General features: G+C 38.8%; 1 protein-coding gene across 4 annotated transcripts in view; it reads left to right on the top strand.

Annotated features, from left to right (window-relative positions):
• The window catches only part of ARHGAP24 (Rho GTPase activating protein 24), a 421,803-nt gene that overhangs the window by 251,308 nt on the left and 153,233 nt on the right, over positions 1-17,262 (top strand). The window lies entirely within an intron of this gene.

The following is a 17,262-nucleotide window of genomic DNA, read 5'->3' as shown; positions in this document are numbered from 1 at the left end:
CTTATTAGGCTTTGGTTATCAGCATATTTGAATTTTGGAACTTCGCATTTTGAGCACACACACAAGGACAGTACAACTCTAGTGTGCCCTTGTCAAGGTATGGGGGTGTGGGGTATGTACTCACTAGGAATCCAAAAGAATCCAAAATGTGTGCGGGGTAAGTGGACAAGCCTTAATCTTGCCTTGCTTTTGTGTGTTAGCTGCCTAACAACCTGTACAAAATATGGAAGAGAAACTCTGGATTGTCGTATCTAAAGAAATACACAGATTTGTATTTATGAAACACGTGCTCCGGAGAAGGGAAACATGGGAGTTTCGTATTGTATAAATAGAGAAACAAAGAAATTCAAAAAGCTATCAGATTTTACAAGGAAAGAAAAAGAATACATTACGATGAGGAATAATTATGATAGGATATCAAAAAGTACACCAACTGCTCAAAATTGTATGTCTAGTGAAAGAACAATAGCATATTTAAGGAAATTCAGAGTCAGCAGAAAGGAAGCCAAGAGCAAAAATTCTTAATAAAACATGTTGTCAACCTGTCTCTGAATATACTTGTCTGTGCTAATTAGCTTGAATTCTATTTCCAAAATTGATAAAGTTAGAATTTTAAAAATGCAAATTTTAAAATTAATTCGATTGGTTTCCATTTGAGTAGTTTTTTTGAAACTAATAAAGTATAAGTAAAATGCAGTGAACATTAAAATTGTTCAAAGCACTTCGCAACTAATATGCACTCTCAAAATCATTTGTCCCACTTTTGCCTTATGTCAGTTAAGAGGAGTCTAATGTTCTAAGCTAAAATGTCACCTGTTGCTACATACACATGGTCTGCTGAGTTCTTTGGACACTCTCATCACGGTTTCTTGCTTTCAGACTATGTTAGAGCACCGTGGAATGGTGAGCCGAAAACACCTGATTCTAACACTGTCATGCTTTCTATGTGAGTTAAGAGCGGCGATCGTTTTCATTTGACAGATATGGAATTTGAGGTGTACAAAGAATTGATGATTGGCCTTTCCATTCTGGAACCTATCCTACCCTGGCTTTTCTGCTGCCATAATCCAAAATATGGCTACTTCTTTATTTTTTTTAATTAACATATAATGTATTATTTGCCCCAGGGGTACAGGTCTGTGAATCAGCAGTCTTACACATTTCACAGCATTCACCATAGCACATACCCTCCCCAATGTCCATAACCCAACCATCCTCTCCATACCCCCCTCCCCCCAGCAACCCTCAGTTTGTTTCATCAGATTAAGAGTCTCTTATGGTTTGTCTCCCTCCTGATCCCATCTTGTTTCATTTTTTCCTTCCCTACCCCCTACAACTCCCCTCCCTGCCTTTCAAATTCCTCATATCAGAAAGATCATATGATAACTGTCCTTCTCTGATTAACTTATTTCACTTAGCATAACACCCTTTAGTTCCATCCATGTCATTGCAAATGGCAAGATTTCATTTCTTTTGATGGCTGCATAGTATTTCATTGTAGATATATATACCACGTCTTCTTTATCCATTCATCTCTTGATGGACATCTAGGTTCTTTCCATAGTTGAGCCATTGTGGACATGGCTGCTATAAACATTCAGGTGCCCATGCCCCTTCAGATCACTACATTTGTGTCTTTAGGGTAAATACCCAATAGTGTGATTGCTGGTTGGTAGAGTAGCTCTATTTTCAACTTTTTGAGGAACCTCCATGCTGTTTTCCAGAGCAGCTACACCAGCTCACATTCCCACCAACAGTGTAGGAGGGTTCCCCTTTCTCTGTATCCTTGCCAACATCTGTCGTTTCCTGACTTGTTAATTTTGTGGCTGCTTCTTTAAAGAGTTTAGCATAACTTAATTTCTGTGACTGAAAAGATGTGATGGAGGGAGAGTGACCACTTTGAAAAGATATGACAGTATCTGTATCTCTATGATGATTACAGTACAGTATCTTTGAATGCGGGTCCATTTGTACACATGGTCACCCCCATGCAAAAAGACTAGAAACTTAGTCATCTATTTGATGAGCCATAATCAATGTAAACAGCCCCCCCCCCCAAAAAAAAGCCTTAAATAGTGTCTGCATTTTTTTATTCATTGGATAACTAGCTTACTGTCACATGCAAAGAGATTTAAAAAGGCTTAGAGATTATAAGTACTGACCTCAAAGCGCATGCCAGGCTGTTCAAACACATTTATTTCTTTTTTCTGGAGAGAGAGAGAGAAAGAGAGCGCACAAGCATGGGGTGGGGGTGGGGAGTGGGAAAGGGAGGAGGGAGAGAAGGAATCCTAAGCAGGCTCCATAACCCCATGGAGCCTGATGTGGGGCTTGATCTTGCAACACTGAGATCATGCATGAACTGAGCTGAAACCAGGAGCCAGACCCTCAAGCAGCTGAGCCACCCATGCGCCCCTCAAACACATTTACTTCTATGCAATTAAGCTCTGCTAGTTAAAGGAAAAGATTAGCCTTTATTTATATATTTGCTAAGTATCTCTAATTTTTAAAAAAATCTTAAATTTAACATATTATGTTCTTGGTTTTTCTCTTCCTTTTTTTGGCTTTATACTTTATTCTAGACTTTAAAATTGCAAAGTCTTTAATTACTAAACCTTCTTTCTTCAGACCTGTACTCAATCTCTTCAACCTGGGCAAGAAAGCAGTTGTGGTTTATCTCCTGGGACGGGGAAAGACCCACCTCCCTGAGATCAAGAGCATACTGCTCACTCTGAGCAGGAAGATGGGGTGCTTGTTGGGAAAAAATGGCTACCCGGCAGGGATGGCCGTGTCTCTTGTGCCTAGCATTTCAGCTATTTGTGTGTTCCTTGACATCTAGTCTAGTCTGATATGAAACCTTTATCAACAATTGTTGACAGATACCAACATAGTTACACTTCCACAAAGACCTTTGGTAAATTGAGACTAAATGTGATTTGTAGTATATGGTGTTTACTTAAATTAGTATCTATAGCTCTTATGGCTCTTTACCTTAGCATTAAGGTAATTAAGTTCTATTCTGCTTACTAACTCCACACCCCTCCTCCTCCTGGCAGGTAGTGTACATTCAGATGAAGTAATGGGCACTCACACAACTTTTAACTCTTACTTCCAGATTCCTTAGTGTTAGCCTGGGTTATCTGGGGACAAGAAACATGGAAAGTGGGGTAAATGATATGATTATTCCTCTGGTAGAATATCCCTCTGAGACTATAGAATATCCTGACAGTCGCTAGGCTCCTTAGTGGGCCCCTGGACTTTAAAAAACTAGGCAGCTAGAGTAAGAACATATGGCAGCAGGCGATTCTCCCTTGGAGACAGAGACGAAAAACATTGTCTACAATCTGCTTAAGGAGTCTCATTATTTGTCTTGAATCCAGTGTCTACAAGGGAAACGGAATGTGTATAGTCTGGTTGTTAGAAAATGGATTCAAGTTGTGACTGCTTGTCATCCTTGGCCACCATGGGAAATACCCATCAACGTAACTTATCTCAGATACATATTTTATGAGCCATGCAATTCCTGCTTTTTTTTTTTTTTAAACCTTTAAATTATTTCTGCTAGGGCAGACTTCACAACCAATTCTAACGTCTACCAGGTTTTCCTTTTTAGCTACTCTCTACCATACACCACAAATAATTTTTTAATGCTAATAACTAGTTAAACTCTTCACATTCTAAAAACCAAATGATCCTCATCAATATGTAATTCAAATAATCACTTCGAGACGATGTATTTACCATTTCCAAATATTTCTAATGACCAAGAAACCACCAACAGGAAATCATTGTCAAGTTTCCTATTATAGGTGTATTGGATCTTAAGGAAATGTTCAAGAATTCTACTCCAACATAACAAAATTAATAAAAAATGACTTTTATATGCTCTCTTCTGATAGAATACTTTAAAGGTCGACCTGCCTTGAATATTTTGATGATTAAGTATAAAACACTGGAGGCTATCCCTTCCTTATTCTCTTGCAGCATGGGATTTCACTAGACTGATTAACTCTTAGAAGAATAGGTTTTATCATTTTTGTCTAGTGAGACCAATAGATCAGGAGATGATTGTTGTTGAAAAGATAGTTTTTGACTCACAGTTCCCAAGAGGAAGCGGCACAGCATACCACAGGGTGAGAGTCAGGGGCATTTGGGGAAGCACCAGGCAAAGCAGGGTGGACAGGTTTAGTATTGGCTAGTTTGAATAATTTCAGTAAACGCTGGGGTATTAGGGATTGTCTCTAGTTGTCTGAGTACCGGGTCCTGAGGTGGTGAGGGCAGATGGATAGTGTCCCAGAGGGAGGGCCTTGGGAGAGCCAATAAAGGTGCTGGGATTTGGGTCTGGACTGGTTTATTTGCATAAGAAAGCTATGCTCTTAGGTAGGTCTTTTCACTTTCTAGAAATTAGCTAACAGGGGAAGAAGGGCAGTCTCTCCAGAGTCACCAGGCCCCAGAAATCAAAGCATCAGAAATATAGAAAGTAAGAAGGCATGACTAAAACAAATTAATACTCCCAAATAGGAAGAGATTTCTTACTATCATTTTGCCAGGTGTGGTGTTTACCTGGTTAGTCCATTATGGACAATAGTCTCTTAACACTAAATGAACCCTATCATTTAGGCAACCTGCCTAGGAAATTCCACAGATGTTTTTGTTTCATTATTTTTGTTTTTTAAATTCAGTGCTTTAAAACAACTTAAGGTGGAAAACGGAATCTTCTTTACTGAATAATTAGGTATATTTTACTTGTCCTACCCAGCTATATATTATTTGATTTGGAGACTAACAGTTAATATTTCCTTATTAGGGTTCTGGTAAAAGTTTTTGTTTTGCTTTAACACTAGAATTAGTAAAAGAACTTTGTCTTTGTGACATTCATCATTCACCTTTGGCTGGAATCATCTCCTGGCACTCAATAGCTAACAAATAATGGTTAAACGAAAAATTAAATGATGAAGTTAACCAAATTCATTAGCAGAATTTTCTTCACATTCCTAAAAGTCTTTTAGACTGTTTCTAGTCTGATTTTCATAATAATGAAATTCAGAAAAAAAGGTATAGAATTGTTGATTATTTTGTTCAAACAAAAGCTGAATCTCTTATCATTTAAAAACATCCATAGCCAGATGTGCCTTTATAAGCAAACGTAAAGTCTGACATGGGACATGCATCAGTTGAGTAGCAATTCAGTTACTGAACTGGCAAATGTAATTCATACCGTCTCTATTCCTCAAGTCAACAACAAGGTGCTGAAGGATCAAAGAACTTTTCATAGTTGAATAAGATAATTAGTTTATCAAATTAGAGTAGATAAGCATGTGCTAAAAAAAAAAAAGTCTGTAATCAGGAAGGACAAACCTCAGAAATACGGCCTTTCCCCCTTGTACTATTTCTTTCCATTTTTAAACATTTAGGAAAGAAAGCATATGTATGGTGTTTCAGTAGAATGAATTTTTTTTTTCTTTTTTACTCCCCCTATTTAATTTCTCCATTCCAGTTGTTGGAATTCCTCATAGGAATTTAGGGTGTAATAAATAGGGAACTTCAAAACAGTGGGGAAGGTTGAGTGAGTTGACAGTAGATATTGGTACAAGTAGAGAGTCATTTAGGGGAAAAAAAAAAAAATGTTTATTCCTTTGCTCCAAAGTAAATTCTAGAGGAGCTGAAGATTGAGATGCAAACTATGAAACAATATGCACGGTTAGCAGAAGGCTTTGGTGAGCTAACTTCCACAGAGTAGATGCTGTTCCGACTACGTCACTAAGCAGCTGTGAGCAGGGGTAGAAATGGCATTCTGCCACTTGGAAGGTACTTGGGCTTTGTGGCCATCACGGTCATTACCATAGCAAAAGGGATACTTGTTGATCTAGTCCTTTCTCTGTACCATCTGCCCCACCATAATCTATGTCATTCAGGCACCCACATTTCTGAGATGAAGGAAAGCAAAGATATAAATGTATATCTAATTCCTTTTTTAATTCCAGAGCCTCATAATACTTTACGGTTTTTTTTTTAAGACTTTACTTATTCATTTGACAGACAGAGATCACAAGTAGGCAGAGAAGCAGGCAGAGAGAGAGAGGAGGAAGAAGGTTCCCTGCTGAGCAGAGAGCCCGAAGTGGGGCTCAATGATCCCAGGATCCTGGGATCATGACCTGAGCTGAAGGCAGAGGCTTTAACCCACTGAGCCACCCAGGTGACCCTTCATGTTTTATCCTTGAGCCAGACGAGTGCTAGGAAAAAAACATAGACTTGATTTCTTGCTCTTAGTTCTGATTCCCAAAGCTGGCATTTGATTGTGGCCTCAAAGGAACATCGGGGTCTCTGGTATCTGTAGGTTTCTGGTTTATTATTTCCATGGGGGTGACAAGAGAATGAGACACTGTCAGCTGCATGCTGGCCCTTCTGAGTTGTTATTAGACTAGATTGAACTGATTCAAGGGGCGTGTGCTTGGTGGGAAGCAGGAAGGCTGTCGCTGGAAATCTTTCTCTCGAATGTCTGTCGTGTCTCTCCCCTTTTCACTTCCTGTGCTTCTAGTTAATTTTTTTATCCTGGCATTCCTCCCTTTCCATGACCTCTTATACCGCCTCACACCATCCTCTGACCTGGATAAAAGAAACACTTATGTCATTCACGCTAGGTTACTCAGACTGGCAGGCCATTTGGAGCAATGTGCAGTGTTCCTAGCAACCAATGAAGGCAAATCCACAGCACTTCAAAGCCTGCAGGCCTTGAAAACTCACAGAGAACTACCTAGTTATATTTGGAGCTTCTGCCTGGTGGATATGTATTAGTTAAGAAACCTAGAAAAGTTTTTAAGTATTTTGGGGGGTTTATTTTTAATAGAAACTTGGAAGGTTTCTAAAACAGTCATGATGAATTTTGTCAAGACGCTGAGAATGAAGGCCAAATAATGTCTAGCTAAAATCTAAAAGTAGGGCATATAAAGTTCACCGGCAGGAAAGTGATTTTAATTACCAGGAATAACTTATATGTGTTAATAACACAAGCACTGTGGCAGTTAGACCTGTTTTGAAATCCGTGAACAGGTTGTTTGACCACAGGGAAGTTATTCAAACAGTTAAGTCTCCATTTTTACATCTGTACTAGTAATGTGAATCACATATTTTGAGGTTAAAATGACAAAATATGTATGTGGATTTGTCTATAGAAATGAAATCATTGAAAAGCTAATCAGTACAGGTTGTAAAATGGAGATGTCTTAGCAAGCAGGATTGCCATGATTTTGTGAGAAGTGCATTTTTTTCTAGATCAGGAAAAAGGATGAGGTTGGAAAAGTTTACTGGGGAGAATAAGGGAAAAAAATAATGAGAGATGAAACAGGGCAAATCTGTCAGAAAAAAAGGGATCTGATTATCATTGTGTAGCTTCCTTCCGTGGAGACTAACAGTATGTTTGAAGACTTTCAGGATAGAGGAAAGAAAGAGACAGTAACAGTAATAGTGGAGGGACCTGGAAAGTTGTATCAAAGAATATTTTTAAACACCCCTAAGATGTTCTATGTGAAGTATGCTGTTGTTTGTCAGATTTATGTATAGCACTCAAAAAAAAAAAAAGGATCCAACTAGCCAAGAACAGGTATGTTAGTTACACAGTATGTGCTTTATCATAGTTCTAAAGTGGAAAGAGTGAGAAACCAGTGTTCTTTGAACACACAAAGGAATAACACACCTGTCAAATCAGAGAGAAAGAAACCTGTGAAGTCAGCATGGTTTCTGGTAGAAGTCAAAAGGTGAACCCAGAGCCCAAACTGAAAAGACCATTAATCTTAAAGAAACGTCAAATTGAGATGAGGACCTCAGCCTAGAAGATCATCTGGCTTTTGGAGAGGGGCAAAGATTTATCATTCCTTGCTTTGCTTTATTTAGTTTCCCCAGGCCTTGCCCATTAAATGTCAATAACTCCCCCCATTTATTGTGAAAACTCAAACACTCCTCTGCTTTTCCAAATTCCCCTCCAAGTAGTGTTCCCATCCCCCAGCTGGGAACCACAGAGAGTGTAAAAAATAAGATGAACTATACTCAGAAGTGGCCAAGTATCCGAGAACTTCACATCCTTGACTTTCATGGATCTTGGAAGCCATGATTTTTGGTTTTGGTTTTGGTTTTACTATTTTAAAATGAAAGCAGAGGTCTATAATGTCTTGTAAGTAATCTGTCCTTTTGCTGAGGAATGTGTTTGAGTCCTGTTTGTTACAAAACATTCGTATGGACTCATCACTTACCTGGTCACTGAGATTAGCTTACCTCGTGCTTGCCTGCACCTTTGCCTTGAAGACTGTGTGTGCACTGTTTTTTCTACTTGTTTTCATTGCCAACTTGATAACTCTCATAATATGGTTTTCAAAAACAAACAAGTAGACTTTGTTTCATTGTACAAACTGCCTGCCTCTGAAAAGAAAGGCAATCAGAAGGGCTGCCAATGATGGGCAAAGGATGCGAAGAGGTAGAATTAAGTGGGAATTCATAGATGAGCAGTTTTGAGTAAATTATGGAATTCAATTTTGGCAGTAGTAGGAACCTTTGTCAAAATGAGTTCACCACGCATGCCATAAAACAGCAGCAATAACAGTAAAAAAGTGATTTGTGAAATCATGTTAATGCCTTTATAATTGACTTTAGGTCTGTGTTTACAAAATTATTAAGGGGCCACTCCACGTTTTTAGGTATGTTCCATTTTCTGAAGAAAATGGTATGTTATAGAATTATCCGAGAATTTAGAGATTCCCAAAAAATCTCAGGATCTCTTTCTTGAGTGTGTGTTAAGAGTCAAATTTGTTAATTCCTGAGGGGAACAAACAAGAGACATCATGAATGGTAGCTTTAACCTGTTTCACCTGCAGTAACCATAGGACTAACCCAAGCTTTCCTCTTTGGCAAACCTGAGAAACATGACCTGACCCATCGTGTCACCTTATCTGCATGTGGGATGTTGTTCTCACATTCCTCACACTGTACTAAGTTTAGTGGTGCACTGAAATTTTCTGTATGTGTCAGAGAGGAGCAGACAGAAGAGATGTCAGGGAAGTCGTGAATACAGTAGCTGTATTACTTTGCTACGGCTGTCAGTACAAAATTCCACACACTGGGTGGCTTCAACAACTGTCTCACAATTCTGGGGGCCGGAAGTCTAAAATCAAGGTGTTGGCAGGTCAGTGCTCCATCTGAAGGTGCTAGGGAAACATCCGTTCCAGGCTTCTTTCCTAGTTTCCTGGTAGCTTCAGGCGTTCCTTAGCTTGTAGACAGCTGTCTTCTCCCTAGGTCGTTTTAAGATCTTCTTTCTGTGAGTGTTTCGAATTTACCCCTTTATTTCTTTAAAGATTTTATTTATGTATTTGCCAGAGAAAGAGAAGAAAGTATAAGCAGGGGCGGGTGGCTGGCAGAGGGAGAAGCAGACTCCCCGCTGAGCAAGGAACCTGATGAGGGACTCCAGCACAGGATCCTAGGATCATGATTTAAGCTGAAGGCAGATGCTTAACAGACTGAGCCAGCCAGGCACCCCTCGTATTTCTCCTTTTAATAAGGATATCAGTCCTATTGGATTAGGACCTATTCTATTGATCTCATTTTAACTTAATTATTCTTGTGAAGACCTTTCCAATTTCTAAATAAGTTCAGCATCTGAGGTACTCAGGGTTAGGACTTCAACATATCTCTTGGGGTCGGGAGAGGGGGCTACAATTCAGTTTATAACCTTGGCTCAAAAGAGGGATAATAAGGAGAAATCCTAGGGAAATTCAGCCTGCGGGGCTGGTGGCTCTGTGACCACCACACTCTTCACGGTGTGGTCAGTGGGTCGCGATCTCACCTCAGAGCTGTAGTGTAGTTCTGTAGGAATACAGAACCTCAAGCTCCATCTTAGACTCCCCAAGTCAGAATCTGCATCTTTACCTCCACCCCCAGCTGTTTTGTTAATTGCACTAAAGTCTGAGAAGAGCTGTTGCAGCTCATAGAGCCTCGTTCTCAAATGCCAAGAAAGAGAACCAAAAAAGAACAGTTTTTATGTGCAGAGGCCCCATTAATATGTACACATAGCAAGTAAAGGCCATTATTCAAGCAGAGCTACGGCACAGTCATTTGTAAAGGAAATATCGATCACAGGCTAATTTTAGGAGTTAAATTTCAATTATCATTAATTTCCCTTACTGTAGATTATCCCTTGGGAGTGAACTCAGAAGATCATCCCATGCGGAGATAGCTCAATTTCTTGTTTCTACATTTACTTTGTTCATGTAAATTGCTGCTTTTCTGCCAAATCAGTCTACCATATGAGTTGACTCAGCCAGCTGAGTCATACAACTTAATCCTGAAATAAGGCCCCTTGAGGAAAAAAACAAAAAAAATTTCCCGCAGGGCAGGGAAAAGACATTAGAGTTTATAGCATCATATTCTAAGTGATCAAAAACATGTAAAGTCTTGCCTAACTTACTTCTGTCTTTCGGTCCTGTAGTCTTTGGCAGCCCTCAAAGTGTAATCCAGCCAGGAGTTGTAGTTGTAGAGTCTATGTTCTATGAAGACATATGGAAAGATAAAACTTTAAAATGAGCGTATCATGCTTAGCGAAATAAGTCAAGCAGAGAAAGACAACTATCATATGATCTCCCTGATATGAGGAAGTGGTGATGCAACATGGAGGCTTAAGTGGGTAGAAGAAGAATAAATGAAACAAGATGGGATTGGGAGGGAGACAAACCATAAGTGACTCTTAATCTCACAAAACAAACTGAGGGATGCCGGGGGGAGGGGGTTGGGGAGAAGGGGGTGGGATTATGGACATTGGGGAGGGTATGTGATTTGGTGAGTGCTGTGAAGTGTGTAAACCTGGTGATTCACAGACCTGGGGATAAAAATATATGTATATAAAAAATATATGTTTATAAAAAATAAAAAATTAAAAAAAAAAAAAAAAAAAAAAAAAAAAAAAAAACTTTAAAATGAAAGAGGCAGAGTTAACTGTCCTAGAGTCAGCTTGGGCAAATGAGTATTATAGCAGGGGAACAAATATGGCTTCCTGAGGTGGAGTCTGAGGGCACGGTTCTCATGGGAATGGGGACTCTGACGTGACATGATTGTCTACAGGATTGTCCTGAGAATATACTCAGGAGGAATCTGTAGCTGTAAAATCTAGGACATCAGCAAGTATACACCATGAACCATATTCTGGTTACATTAAAGCTGCCATGCTGTGGATAATATTGTAGATAAATTTCCTTATATGGGAATGAACCTTTGTAACTGAAAATTAGAGAACTCTTGACAATGTTTGTACCCTCTTCTCTTGACCTATACTTGTTTAGATTCCTAGATAAGCACTGGCATTTCTGATCTGTTATCTTGGTCTACATACTAAGTAGTAAACCAAACTTTGAAATTTTACTAGCGCCCTGACCTAATTATCTTGATTATCCTTTCCACTAACATGCTTTATTGAATTTGGAAAAAAGCCAAGACAGAGTAGTGAACATGTACTCTTGCCATGTGCCAGTCACTTTCCTGAGTGTTTTGTGCACTTAAGTATACTTGATTCTCAACAATGTTATAAATTGCAGATGAGGAAATTATGCAGACAAGGGAATTGAGGCAGACAGAGGTTACGTAAGTTGCCGTGTCCTTGTTGTCAGAGCCAGAATTCTAGTTCCAACTTGAGAAGCCTGTGCTCTCCTAACCGCTGTGGATACTGCCTCTCAACAGAGACATGGAGTCATTCTGAATATCTCATTAGAAGGTCAAAGGAACTACTTTAAAATGTGTTTTTTTTTTTCATCTCTTTTATTGCAACAGAGAATTACTACTACAGATGTGTCCCCCTCTTCTTTTGGAACTGTGAACTTCCTCAAGTGATAGATAATTTAGGCACATTTCCTTTCAGTTATAAACCAAATAAATGTTTTCCTGACCCCCTCCCTCCTGGATTCCATACCTTCTCCATTTGGCTTCGCCATGCACCTGCTGCCTCTTTTATTCACATGAGAGTGCACCTTGGATGTTTCTACTCTTCCTCCCTTTGTTTCTGCCTCCAGCTGAACTGAACTCCTCATTTTTTTTTTAAAGATTTTATTTATTTATTTGACACAGAGAGAGAGAGATCACAAGTAGGCAGAGAGGCAGGCAGAGAGAAGGGGAAGCAGGCTCACTGCCGAGCAGAGAGCCAGATGTGGGGCTCGATCCCAGGACCCTGAGATCATGACCTGAGCCGAAGGCAGAGGCTTAACCCACTGAGCCACCCAGGCACCCTTGAACTCCTCACTTTTATTTGTTGTTTCTGTTCTGGTCTATATGCGGTTCTAATAAAAGCATAGGCTTGTTTCTACAACCTGAACATTGTCCATCACATTCGTATAAACAACTATTTAACTTAGATGGCATGTAATAAATGTGATGCCTGCTTAATTCCAAAAGGGGGGGGAAACACAACAGTGACAATGAACTAAACATAGTAACTACTCCTATTGTTTTGTGAAATCATAATAAAACAAGATAGACTCAATCGAAATAATTGCAGAGATTATCTTAAACATGAAGAATAGCAATTTGTAAGTATGTATTGCTTAGCATAGTTCTTACCTCCAAGTACCTTTCCCAAAGAGGAAAGTGTATTATTGATTAAAATTTGGATATCAGAAGGTAGAAACTTTCTAGTTGTCCATACCTTTTTATTGATACTATTTACCCAAACTTGAGTCTCTGGTAACAGAATTTATATTCACATAAAACCTCTTTATCCCTGCAGATGAAACTTTAAGCCTGCATTTGTCAGATTATAATTCCAACATTTTTTTTTAAGATTTTATTTATTTATTTGACAGACAGAGATCACAAGTAGGCAGAGAAGCAGGCAGAGAGAGAGGGGGAAGCAGACTCCCTGCGGAGCAGAGAGCCCAATGCGGGGCTCGATCCCAGGTCCCTGAGATCATGACCCGAGCCAAAAGCAGAAATTTTAACCCACTGAGCCACCCAGGCACCCCTAATTCCAACATTCTTTTTTTTTTTTTTTTAAGATTTTATTTATTTATTTGACAGAAGGAGACCACAAGTAGGCAGAGAGGCAGGCAGAGAGAGAGAGAGAGGAGGAAGCAGGCTCCCTGCAGAGCAGAGAGCCCAATGTGGGGCTCGATCCCAGGACCCTGGGATCACAACCTGAGCTGAAGGCAGAGGCTTTAACCCACTGAGCCACCCAGGCACCCCTAATTCCAACATTCTTAAGAATAAATAATTTTGAGAATACAGTAATTTCACTGTGTTGACCAAGAAGGTGCAAAATAAATGTTTTTAACTGGAGTTAATGTAGAAGCTATAAAGTACCTCTGTTAAGCATTCAGTGACCTATATTAGGTTGGAGAAAACAGAACAAAACAAAAATAAAAAACACGTGACCAAATAAACTTAAGTGAATTTTGAAAACAATACCAAAGAAAACTAGTGCCAGGAGCATCTGGGTGGTTCAGACAGGTAAGCATCTGACTCTTAGCTTCCGCTCAGGTTATGATCTCGGAGTCATGAGATCGAGCCCTGTGTAGGGCTCCCTGTGTAGCTCAGAGTCTGCTTGAGATTTTATCTTCTCTCCCTTTGCCCTTGCCCTCTGTTCATTCCCTTTCTCTCTCTCTAAAATAAATAAATAAAATCTTAAAAAAAAAAAAAAAGGAAAAAAAAAAACGTGCTAATTGCACAATTGTTCAGAAGACATGAGGAATCATTTTTCCTGAATTGCATTTTAAATCTTACCTTTAGGCAGTGAACTTGTGTAATTAAAAGCCATGAAGAAGAGAGACACTTCAGAGTGGATGCTGAGCCCAACAGCCAAGCAAGGTGTGATGACCTGAGTGACCCAACAGTAGCCCTGTGCATGGAACACTGCAGATGGCCTGTCCTAGTGCAATGGGGCCATGTCTCATCCCATATTATCTGTTTCATATGATATGTTCTCACTCAGAAATGTTGTTGACACAAGGCTTTGAATATTTATCAGGATTGTCTTCTGATGGTTATAGCTTTGGTTTTGTAAATGAAAGGAAGCCCACAGAATGTGAAATCTTTAAGAAATAAAGAAATAAGAAATTAAGAAACTCTACCTGTGATGGGCCAATATTATTGAAATATAGCTTTTATAAATAAAAATTCAAATGTTAATTTTATTTCATGCTGCAACACATCTTGTCGGTAATGGCCCTTAAGTTGTTCTTAAAGTCATCATGTCCCTTGACTAAAAGGAGACTATCCATGTTAGAAAGTCCCATAGAGGAAGGGTAGAAGGAGATGGAGATCTACTCCAATTATGCACTTAGACATTACTTATCAGTTTATCAACATGGAACTGCTTTAGGTGTTCTATTTGATTATTAGCATCTAGGATTTGGTCACTTTAAGTGTTTCAAAGAGCAGGATGCTTGGGTGGCTCTGTTGGTTAAGCACCTGCCTTCAACTCAGGTCATGACCCCAGAGTCCTGGGATTGAGGCCCATGTTGGGCTCTCTGCTCATCAGGGAATCTGCTTCTCTCTCTCCCTCTGCCTGCTGCTCCCCCTGTCTGTACCCTCTCTCAAATAAATAAAATCTTAAAAAATAAAAACTGTTACAAAGACCACATAAATGGTGACGTTAAAGTAGCTCCCTTATATCTCATCAAGAAACCATAGAAGATGTTGTTTTGTTTGATTTCCTTTAGTTCCATTTTAGGCCTACCTCGTATTAGTTTTAATTTTTTTCTATTTTTTAAATTTTATTTATTTATTTGACAGAGAGAGAGAGATCACAAGTAGGCAGAGAGGCAGGCAGAGAAGGAGGGAAGCAGGCTCCCTGCTGAGCAGAGAACCTTCTACATTTGATGTTCCTGGTAATTAGCCAAAGAGAGGCAGTACACTGTAGCCTCTTGAAACTCATAAATCCTTGCTCTTGAAATGGGTGGGTTGTTTCCTATTAGTGCAGTTTCTAGGAAAGAAGGTAGATCCTTTGTTGATTTTTTCTTTCTTCTTTTTTTAAAAAATTTTTTTTTTTTTTTTAATTTTTAGCAGCATGGAAGGATTCACTGAACTGAATAAGATTCCATTTTTTTGTTTGCATCAGCCTCACTTGCACTGTTTCTGAGTGTCTTTTTATACTTACCTGTTGTTTACTTATTGAGGACACTTTCAGGTCATATTAATAGGCAAGAAAGCTTAACGTCATTATTCCAATTCCAGTTTATATCTCAGAGCTAGTGATTAAAAATTATATGAAATGTGTGAAGAGGAACTTTCTTTTTGACCTATAAAACATTACTAAAATGAGTTTCAAATGTGAGAGGGATTAGGGATATTGCAGTTCTCATCCTTTTCCCAGTGATTCCATTCACGCTAGCATACGGTTCTTTATTTCATAGTGCTTCGTGTTCCTAAGGTAGAATGTGTTGCAGAACTTGCTGTTGTAATTGATTTCATGGGGGTTTTAAGACAAGTGGTATTTGGTTAATATGAAGGAGAAACAAATATCCAAAAACTCTTGTTTTAAACTCTATTGAGATAAATATAAATTGTTCAATGTTGATATAAAGTTGGTTAAAATACATGGTTTTTAAGATGCATACCTCTGTGTCTTTTAGTACGAGTTCTGACGTGTCTAAATGATGTTATTTACTTAAAATGGGAAGCCTGGGTTGATTTTTAAACTCTTAAATCAACTACTGATGCCTCCTATTTTAAGCAAATATAGTGCATTACAAAATTTCCTATTTCTACTGGAAGGACTAAAATAGAGGTTATTCTTTTCATCTGTAACAATAACTTCACATAATTCCACAGTTTTCAAGTTAAGTTCTTCAAGGAGGAAGGAGTGATGGAAAAATTCTCTTTTTGGATTCTTTGGACACCAATAATTTGGAGCTTGCATGTGATAGAGATGATAAAAATAATTATACTAGACATTTGTTTATTCAACTACAACTCTATGAAGTGGTCACAGTATCCTTTCCACTTTACAGCAAAGGAAACAGCTGAGTTTTGGAGGGATGGAATTACTTCTCCAACTACCAAATAGCAGAGTCTGGGTCCAAACTCAATTGGCCTTGAGACCCAAGAGGCCAGGGGCTCTTAAATCAACCCTCCTCAGTTCCATTTTATAGTCTTCCAAGGAACTTCCTACTGATGCCTCCACCTGTGTAACATCGCTGAATGAAATGTGTTCCCTGAATGTGTTCCACATATGGGTATGCATGGGGCTGGGGGGCGGAGGAGGGCTTGGCAAAAGGAAGACATTCCCACCTGCATTTCAGACAAATTTCGCTTTACATATATTTCCATGTAACATAAAAATCTACCAACTGTATATATTAGACTTCTGTGTTCACTTTCATCTGAAGAAAAATTTCTACTAAAAACAAACAAAAGTAAAAGAACAGACAAAACTACTGAGAGAAAATTATAATACTAATATTATCTAACACATAAGTAGAGCTTATATAAGCCAGGAACTATTCCAGTAATTCTTACTGCTATCCAGTGAGATAATCTACTATTTTCATTTCATAGATGAGGTAATGGGAAGAGGTTAAATGACTAACTCAAGGTCTCAGCTTTTAGGAAGTGCAGATAGAACTGGAATCCAGGCAGTCTGGCTTCTGAATCTGGGCTTTTAAATGTATACTAATGCATCCTCTGAACTTGAATAATAATAATAATAATATTAAAATAATAAAATATTATTATTATTATTTTAAAAAGAATAAATAATACATTTCTCACTATGTACCAGGCACTGTTTTAAGCATTTACATATAAGCCTGCTTATGTGTCCCTTTCCTCATATGTAAAAGAGAGGAAAAAAGAGCAAGAATATACCTCTGAAACTGTAGAATATTTTAGACATAATTTAAAAATGTGTTGCTTGTTGAACATATATCCTGTATGCACTACTTGAGTGATATAAAAGGAGATGCCTGTATACCCCTCAAGAGGAAATTTCAGGGTTTCTCTGTTGAAATAAATGCATGATTAATATCATTCAGGTGTTTGGTGATTGCTTGCCCCTGACCCCGACCACTCTGTTGAGTGTAGTAGGCAGTAGATGAAAATTTAAGGCCCATGTTTACTCTATGTGCAAATCCAGCTCTCTCTTTCATGTCGGTGAGGTTAGAGCACTGGCTCTGGAGTCAGGATGTGAGGATTCAAATCCTGGCTCTGTGTCTGCTACCCAGGTAAGGCTGGGCAAGGAGTTGACCTTAGTCTCTTAGTGGCCCCACCCACAGATCGGACGGAGTCCTATTTTATACATCATCT

This window comes from Mustela lutreola, chromosome 1 (assembly GCF_030435805.1).
Source record: "Mustela lutreola isolate mMusLut2 chromosome 1, mMusLut2.pri, whole genome shotgun sequence".
NCBI lineage: Eukaryota > Metazoa > Chordata > Mammalia > Carnivora > Mustelidae > Mustela > Mustela lutreola.
This window is presented reverse-complemented; position numbering and strand designations above follow the sequence as displayed.